Source organism: Aegilops tauschii, chromosome 7 (genome assembly GCF_002575655.3).
Source record: "Aegilops tauschii subsp. strangulata cultivar AL8/78 chromosome 7, Aet v6.0, whole genome shotgun sequence".
Taxonomy (NCBI): domain Eukaryota; kingdom Viridiplantae; phylum Streptophyta; class Magnoliopsida; order Poales; family Poaceae; genus Aegilops; species Aegilops tauschii.
The window spans coordinates 572,200,192-572,210,293 of NC_053041.3; the positions used below are offsets into that span (position 1 = coordinate 572,200,192).

The window sequence follows — 10,102 nt, forward strand, 5'->3', positions numbered from 1 at the left end:
CTTTAACTAGAAGATATCCTGGGTGTTGCTGCGGGAAATTTGAGCAAAGAATTTGCATGGACAAAAATGCAAACTATATGATATACATGTGAAAGAAAATAAGGTAATAAAGTGGAAGCGCCATGTTGTATTATCAGTGCATCAAATGGTGTTTCGAACATTGAGAATGATTTTCAGTTCATCCAAAAAAATGTGGCTAACTCACAAAAGAAAAGTGGCTAATAAAAATTAATCTTCCATGTCCATGCTTCAAGTTAGGCTAAAGGTTCCAGTGACATTACATCATCTCGGCCATTTAGATATTTGTAGAAGTTGGTACGATATAGATCAAATTTAGATACATCACATTTACATATCCTAGTATTACATGACAATAATATGAGTACGTTACATTTTTTTTGATATTCTGTACACACATCAATAGATTTTGCCAGTCACAATGATACTCCCTTCGTCCAATAATATAAGATGTTATTACAACTGATATACTCACATCTTGGTTGCAATAAAATCTTATATTGTGGAACGGAGGGAATATTCCTGAAGTACAATTAGTAGCTCGAAAACTTGCACAACACACGCACAACCCCAGCCCTTGGATAACCAACATTACCTAGTCTATCAAGTTTGTTCTCTTTCTCTCCAATTTAGTCTCGATGCTGCCATATGAAACTAACAAAAACAAATTACTATCAGTAAGTGTTGAGGAAAGGAGAATCTTCACCTGAAATGATAGAACTTCCACTTATATCCGCTACTCCCTCCGTTCTCAGATATAAGTCTTTTTAGATATCTCAATACGAAGTACATATGGATGTATATAGACGTATTTCAGAGTCTAGATTCACTCATTATGCTCCGTATGTAGTATATATTGGAATCTCTTAAAAGACTTATATTTAGGAACGGATGGAGTATAACATAATTGTACTACAACAGGTGATGTACTCGAGTTACTATCAGTACAAAAATAGCCATTTCATAAACCTGTTTGAACCCATGTATGATCTAGTTGACGGAATGAGATATAGGGAATTAACTTGGATAAATTATTGCACACGTATAACTGGTTAGAGTAAGTAAAAATAGCTACAGCTAGGTGAAAAATATTCTAAATGTTAAAAAAGAGAGAAACATCTGTACCTTCTCAAGAATTCATAATTTGGTTCATAGCAGACTTCTTACCACACATCATCAAGAAACCTAGAAAACTTGAATCAACAATTTCAAAATAGAAATATATAGAATAAGCACAAATTACTAAATTCCTGAGAACCAAAATCGGAGTACATTCATGTCAGCGGATGCCATGGTCCAAGGTGTAGCATGAGCAGGGAACAAAAACTAATTTGTAGATTAGAAAGCCATTGGAGAGCAAACAGCGGTTGTCGGATCAGGCAGGCATGCCATTGATGCTAAGGTTGAAGGAGACTATGTAGAAAAGTCCATTTTTCGTCCCTCAATTCTTCGGTCTGATCACTTTTGGTCCCTCAACTCTAAAACCGAAGAGGTTGCACGGCGAACTCTTCAAACCAGTAATATTTAGTCCCTCCGCAGACCCGGCGCGGTTTCGCTGTTGACTCAGCCCGGGTTTGACTAGTCGTTGCCCACGTGGCGCATCTCTCTCTCCAGTCACATAAAGAACCGACCCGAGCCCCTCGATCCCCTTTCTTCGACCCGTGCCCGAACCCTAGCTATTTTGTCGGCAGCTGTGGCGACGCAGGCGGCAGCGGCGGTCGGTGGGAGCGCAGCGCCGCAGCGGTCGGCGGCGCACAGCGGCGGCGGCGCACCAAGATCTACTCTCTTGCTGCCGCAGAGCCCTGGCTCATAGTAGAGTGGCGGCTGGAGACGAGAAGAAGCTCCAAATCAAGGTTAGTCAGTGCTAAAATAGATCGATTTGTGGTCAGTTAGTTGTAGTACATGGCCAGTTTGTGGATTAGTAGGTTAATTTTTGATCTGCTTAATGTAGGGCTGTGAGATGGATCCTCTAGAATTTCTGCCCATACGATTTCATTTCGGTGGTCACTTTGTGAACGATGGGCAGTATGTACACTATGCTGATGGCGTTGTCGGGATGTCATATTTGGAGCGAGACAAAGTGTCACTGCCGGAGATAGTTGGTTTTTTGAAGGAAGATCATTGGAAGGATTTGAAGGATGATGAAGTGCAGTTCCACTGTCTATATCCTGGGAAAGAACTGCATGATGGGCTTGATTTGTTGCATGATGATGCGTCCTGTTTGCACATGGTTTCTGCAATCGAAGAGAATGGAGTAGCTGAAGTATATGTAGAGAACATTGCTGAATATCATATATTGGCACGTGCTCTGCCATCAGATGAAGAAGAGGGTAAAAATGAGCTGGAACAAATTGTCCCACTGGAGCAAGTAACAACAGAAGTGGTACAGCATCCGCGCCGGCAGCCGAAGATGATACAGATGAAGAAGATAGTGACTATGTTCCTGGAGATGAGAGTCCTTGGGAAGAAGATGAAGAAGGAATCGAGATAAACAAGAAATATGTAGAGTACAAGAAGAAGATGAAGCAAGGCAACACAGTGCACAACAGAGTGCACAACAAAGTAGACAACACAGTGCTACTGCACACAAGGTGACTAACAAGTTTTGGTTGCATGTGCTGATTACTGTGTATTGCATGTGCTTATTCTCTAATATGTATTACATTTGCAGGAAAATGTTGTGCCTTCTCAACAGAGTACCCGTGTTGCAGGAACATCCAGAGGGACAAAGAGACCAGTACCCATGTCCAAACCTCCTAAGCCTGCTGTCCAAGGGAAAGGGAACAATATTCAGAAGAACAAGTCCTCCTCAAAGGCTGCAATGAAAGGTGTCACTGTCAATGTGAGTTCTAGCTCAGGTGTCACTGTCAAATGTGAAATCAGGAAGTGCTAATTCACAGTTCAAGGCGCCTGGAAGGGAGGCAAAAAGGACAAGGAAATTACCCACAAGGCTGCTGGACTGAGTGTACTACTATGTGTACTGTGATGCCTCTGCTTAGACCTATCTACGGTTTGTTTGTGTAAAACTATGTATGTTGTTATGTCTCTGCTAAGACCTATCTAATTTGTTTGTGTGGAACTATGTGTGCTCTTCTTTCTGTGTTATGAACCTATCAGAATTTGTGTGGAACTATGTGATGTCCAAAATTGTGTGAACTATCAATTTGTATGAGAACCTGTGATGTTTGATTAAATCTTTGAACTATGTGTGTTGTTACTCTCAGATTTGTCAAAAAACAAACAAAACTATGGCAAAATTTGTGTGAAAAATTGTGATCATACATAAATGTTTGTGCAATAGAAACTGTGATCATACATGATTGTTTGTGCAAGGATGGTTAAAATTCAGACAAAATGCTGCTGAAGTTCATAGCATACACTAGTGCAGAACCGGGCTTTAGCGCCGGTTCGTAAGGGCCTTTAGTGCCAGTTGGACTAAAGGTCCCCCCTTTAGTACCGGTTCATCACGAACCGGCGCTAAAGTGCCACCACGTGGCACGAGCCAGGCCCGGGTGCGTGTAGGACATTAGTACCGGTTGGTAACACCAACCGGTACTAAATGTTTGGGGTGTTTTGGTTTTATTTTTTATTTTTCCTTTAACTTTGTGTTTTCAATTTAATTTAGTGATTATTTTAGTTGTTAAATCATTAGGTGAAAGTACCGCAGATTAGTTTCTCGACTGGATGCATGTGGATCCTAGCTAGCTAAGTGATCAAGTATATGTCATATCCATATTATACTTATCACCTATAATTAAGTGATCAAGTATAATATGGATATGGCATATACTTGATCACTTAGCTAGGATCCATCGAGCTGAAACTAATGTGCGGTTTCTTTCATAAATGATATAATAACTCCTCATCATCATCATCATCATCATCATATTAATATAAAAACTCTTGCATCATATCATCAACAACAGTATACTAGCTAGCTAAAAATCATCATAGTCGTCATTAACACTGTTTAATCATCATAGTCATTACCTCTATCTAATCACCACCAACACTAGCTTAAAGTAGAAACATTCACTTGTACCAGAAGCAAAGATATCATCGAGTTCAACATGGTCATGATATTATAAGCGTTCATAACACCACAAAAGCAAATCACTCTTTGAGATTAAGTTCAGGACGAAGAACACGGACATGAGAGGACAAGTACTAAGAGCATGAACTAGCTAAATCACTCTTGTTGCTATCTCTCAGGTAAAATAGCATAGAACATGTATAGCTCTCCTGATTCATCATACTGGAGCATGCAGATGAACCTGTCTCCTAATCGTGGGCTGCGCTTCTCATTGCTGCCCCCTAGTACTTCTCTGGGATCGTTAACAATTTTGCTCCAATCTTTCACTATTAAGCATTCATCGCTTTTTGAAATCCTGAATGCACTCATGTGCAATGTAGGATATCTTGGCCGTAAGCTAACCATTGACATGTGACCTTTAGTCTCGATCCACTGAGGCACAACTGTCATCGGGAGTCCCTGTTGAAGAACATCGTATAGTAATTAATATACTTAGTAATGAAAGTTTAGCAAAAAAATAATGTATGCAAAAGATGCACTGAGGACAAATAGTAAAAATCTTACCATCTTTCGTAAATAGATGTGACCGTAGTTCAATACGATCACTATTGGTCGCACGTTTTGAGAACTAACATTTCTAAGTGCAGGAAGAAAATTTGTCTTGACAATATGAAGATCCTCGAGCCATGAAACATAATGACTTATCTGCTCGCATTTTAGTTCAGCTCCGGGACAGTAGTAGGTCCTGTCTACCAAGCACCGGACATGTTTGCTTGAATGGAAATAAGCTGTCAATAAAAATTAGTTGTCAACTATTTTTGAATGAACAATATCGAAGACATAAATATGGTTGAGAAAGTCACATAATGGTAGAACTGGAGGCGTTTGCACATCGACCCAGATGTCTCTATTACCTTCAATATCATCTTCCGGACGAATATCAAAGGTGATAACCATATCAGACTCAAATGCATAAGCCTTGCATAGTGCTTGCCAAGTTTTGCATTCAAAATAGATGTACGTGTCTGCATTGTATAATTTGACGTTGAAAGTATAACCATGCTCGGTCTTCAGCTAAACTCTCTTTACCTGCATAGTTTCCATAGCACTAAAACCTATCTTATCCAAGACAAAAATTCTTGCATGGCAGGGGATGCGCTAGTAGAATAGTGAAAATTTGAAATTATAAGTTGAAGCAAATGAAGCATATATAAGTCATGCTTAATTACGAAACAAGACTTGTCGTTGTGACTTACTGTATCCACTTCGAAGGTCTCATCCAGCTTGATGCTGAAGCGCCTATCATCAACAAGGAAATTTCTGTCGCACAGGCCACGCTGGTCTTCACAGTATTCGCACATAATGAAATCTTTTTGTCGTCAGACGACATTTCCTATGTTCATATAGGTGAAACATTAAACACTTAGTAGTTCTATTAATTCAACTAATTCAACTACTTCTATTAATTCAACTAGTTCTATTAATTCAACTAATTCAACTAAGCATTTACTAAAAATAAACTTGTTCTATTAATTTTCTTACTAAAATAAAGTAGCTGGTTATATATAGTAATATTTTAATTAGATCATCAAATCTCAGATATCTAAATTTTCTTACTAAAAATAAACTATTTCTATTAATTCAACTAATTCAATTAAGAATTTACTAAAAATAAACTAGTTCTATTAATTTTCTTACTAAAATATATAAAGTAGCTACATATAGTAATATTTTAATTAGATCATCAAATTTCATATACCTAAATTTTCTTACTGAAAATAAACTAGTTCTACTAATTCAACTAGTTCAACTAAGCATTTATTAAAAATAAACTAGTTATATTAATTCAACTAGTTCAAATAATAATCTCATATACCTAAATTTTCTTACTAAAAATAAACTTGTTCTATTAATTTTCATACTAAAAATAAACTAGTTATATTAATTCAACTAGTTCCAATCTCATATATATACCTAATTAATATCTAGCTAATGTTGGAAATATGCCCTAGAGGTAATAATAAATTGGTTATTATTATATTTCCTTGTTCATGATAATCGTTTATTATCCATGCTAGAATTGTATTGATAGGAAACTCAGATACATGTGTGGATACATAGACAACACCATGTCCCTAGTAAGCCTCTAGTTGACTAGCTCGTTGATCAATAGATGGTTACGGTTTCCTGACCATGGACATTGGATGTCGTTGATAACGGGATCACATCATTAGGAGAATGATGTGATGGACAAGACCCAATCCTAAGCCTAGCACAAGATCGTGTAGTTCGTTTGCTAAGAGCTTTTCTAATGTCAAGTGTCATTTCCTTAGACCATGAGATTGTGTAACTCTCGGATACCGTAGGAATGCTTTGGGTGTACCAAACGTCACAACGTAACTGGGTGGCTATAAAGGTGCACTACAGGTATCTTCGAAAGTGTCTGTTGGGTTGGCATGAATCGAGACTGGGATTTGTCACACCGTGTAAACGGAGAGGTATCTCTGGGCCCACTCGGTAGGACATCATCATAATGTGCACGATGTGACCAAGGAGTTGATCAGGGGATGATGTGTTACGGAACGAGTAAAGAGACTCTCGGGCAAGGTATCGGGATACCGATGATCGAATCTCGGGCAAGTAACATACCGATAGACAAAGGGAATTGTATACGGGATTGATTGAATCCTCGACATCGTGGTTCATCCGATGAGATCATCGAGGAGCATGTGGGAGCCAACATGGGTATCCAGATCCCGTTGTTGGTTATTGACCGGAGAGTCGTCTCGGTCATGTCTGCGTGTCTCCCGAACCCGTAGGGTCTACACACTTAAGGTTCGCTGACGCTAGGGTTGTAGAGATATTAGTATGCGGTAACCCGATAGTTGTTCGGAGTCCCGGTTGAGATCCCGGACGTCACGAGGAGTTCCGGAATGGTCCGGAGGTAAAGATTTATATATGGGAAGTCTTGTTTTGGTCGCCAGAAAGGTTTCGCGCATTATCGGTATTGTACCGGGAGTGCCGAAAGGGGTCCGGGGGTCCACCAAGGGGTCCACCTGCCCCGGGGGGCCACATGGGCTGTGGGGTGTGCGCCTTGGCCTATATGGGCCAAGGGAACCAGCCCCAAGAGGCCCATGCGCCAAGAGATAAGATAAAGGGAGAGTCCTAAAGGGGGAAGGCACCTCCTAGGTGCCTTGGGGAGGATGGACTCCTCCCTGGCCGCACCCTTCCTTGGAGGAAGGGCCAAGGCTGCGCCCCCCCCCCCTCTCCCTTGGCCCTATATATAGTGGGGGGAAGGGAGGGCAGCAAACCCCAAGCCCTGGCGCCCCCCTCTCCCTCCCGTGACACATCTCCCTCCTCCCGCAGCGCTTGGCGAAGCCCTGTTGGAATCCCGCTACTTCCACCACCACGCCGTCGTGCTGCTGGATCTCCATCAACCTCTCCTCCCCCCTTGCTGGATCAAGAAGGAGGAGACGTCGCTGCTCCGTATGTGTGTTGAACGCGGAGGTGCCGTCCGTTTGGCGCTAGGATCATCGGTGATTTGGATCACGACGAGTACGACTCCATCAACCCCGTTCTCTTGAACGCTTCCGCTCGCGATCTACAAGGGTATGTAGATGCACTCCTTCCCTCTCGTTGCTAGTAAACTCCATAGATTGATCTTGGTGATGCGTAGAAAATTTTGAATTTCTGCTACGTTCCCCAACAGTGGCATCATGAGCCAGGTCTATGCGTAGATTATATGCACGAGTAGAACACAAAGTAGTTGTGGGCGATGATTTGTTCAATTTGCTTACCGTTACTAGTCTTATCTTGATTCGGCGGCATTGTGGGATGAAGCGGCCCGGACCGACCTTACACGTACTCTTACGTGAGACAGGTTCCACCGACTGACATGCACTTGATGCATAAGGTGGCTAGCGGGTGTCTGTCTCTCCCACTTTAGTTGGATCGGATTCGACGAAAAGGGTCCTTATGAAGGGTAAATTTCAATTGGCATATCACCGTTGTGGCTTTTGCGTAGGTAAGAAACGTTCTTGCTAGAAACCCATAGCAGCCACGTAAAACATGCAACAACAATTAGAGGACGTCTAACTTGTTTTTGCAGGGTATGCTATGTGATGTGATATGGCCAAAAGGATGTGATGAATGATATATGTGATGTATGAGATTGATCATGCTCTTGTAATAGGAATCACGACTTGCATGTCGATGAGTATGACAACCGGCAGGAGCCATAGGAGTTGTCTTAATTTATTGTATGACCTACGTGTCAATGAAAATGCCATGTAATTACTTTACTTTATTGCTAACCGTTAGCCATAGTAGTAGAAGTAATAGTTGGCGAGACAACTTCATGAAGACACGATGATGGAGATCATGGTGTCATACCGGCGACGAAGGTGATCATGCCGCGCCTCGAAGATGGAGATCAAAGGCATAAGATGATATTGGCCATATCACGTCACTTTATGATTTGCATGTGATGTTTATCATGTTTACATCTTATTTGCTTAGAACGACGGTAACATAAATAAGATGATCCCTCACTAAAATTTCAAGAGACGTGTTCCCCCTAACTGTGCACCGTTGCGAAGGTTCGTTGTTTTGAAGCACCACGTTATGATCGGGTGTGATAGATTCTAACGTTCGAATACAACGGGTGTTGACGAGCCTAGCATGTACAGACATGGCCTCGGAACACATGCGAAACACTTAGGTTGACTTGACGAGCCTAGCATGTACAGACATGGCCTCGGAACACAAGAGATCGAAAGGTCGAACATGAGTCGTATAGTAGATGCGATCAACATGGAGATGTTCACCGATGATGACTAGTCCGTCTCACGTGATGATCGGACACGGCCTAGTTTGACTCGGATCATGTATCACTTAGATGACTAGAGGGATGTCTATCTGAGTGGGAGTTCATTGAATAATCAGATGAACTTAATTATCATGAACATAGTCAAAAGGTCTTTGCAAATTATGTCATAGCTTACGCTTTAGTTCTACTGTTTAAGATATGTTCCTAGAGAAAATTTAGTTGAAAGTTGATAGTAGCAATTATGCGGACTGGGTCCGTGAACTGAGGATTGTCCTCATTGCTGCACAGAAGGCTTATGTCCTTAATGCACCGCTCGGTGTGCTGAACCTCAGCGTCGTCTGTAGATGTTGCGAAACATCTGACATACACGTTTTGATGACTACGTGATAGTTCAATGCGTAATGCTAACGGTTTAGAATTGTGGCACCAAAGACGGTTTTGAAACGTCTCAGAACATATGAGATGTTCCGAAGACTGAAATTGGGATTTCAGACTAGTGCCCACGTCAAGAGGTATGAGACCTCTGACAAGTTTCTTAAGCCTACAAACTAAGGGAGAAAAGCTCAATCGTTGAGCATGTGCTCAGATTGTCTGAGTACCACAATCACTTGAATCGAGTGGGAGTTAATCTTCCAGATGAGATAGTGATGGTTCTCCATAATCACTGCCACCAAGCTATTAGAGCTTCGTGATGAACTATAACATATCAGGGATAGATATGATGATCCTTGAGCTATTCGCGATGTTTGACACCGCGAAAGTAGAAATCAAGAAGGAGCATCAATTGTTGATGGTTAGTAAAACCACTAGTTTCTAGAAGGGCAAGGGCAAAAGGGATACTTCATGAAACAGCAAATCATTTGCTGCTCTAGTGGAGAATCCCAAGGTTGAACCCAAACCCAAGACTAAGTGCTTCTGTAATGAGGGGAACGGTCACTGAAGCAGAACTACCCTAGATACTTGGTAGATGAGAAGGCAGGCAAGGTCGATAGAAGTATATTGGATATACATTATATGAATGTGTACTTTACTAGTACTCCTAGCAGCACCAGGGTATTAGATACCGGTTCGGTTGCTAAGTGTTAGTAACTCGAAATAAAAGCTGCGGAATAAACGGAGACTAGCTAAAGGTGAGATGACGATATGTGTTGGAAGTGTTTCCAAGGTTGATGTGATCAAGCATCGCATGCTCCCTCTACCATCGAGATTTGGTGTTTGCGTTG

General features: G+C 41.4%; 1 long non-coding RNA gene across 1 annotated transcript; it reads left to right on the forward strand.

The window, feature by feature from the left end:
- Window positions 1–1,657: 1,657 nt before the first annotated feature.
- LOC120968200 (uncharacterized) lies at window positions 1,658–3,174 on the forward strand. Its single transcript, XR_005762426.2, has 3 exons — window positions 1,658–1,871; window positions 1,970–2,609; window positions 2,690–3,174. It is a non-coding gene; the product is annotated as an uncharacterized lncRNA (long non-coding RNA).
- Window positions 3,175–10,102: the final 6,928 nt, after the last annotated feature.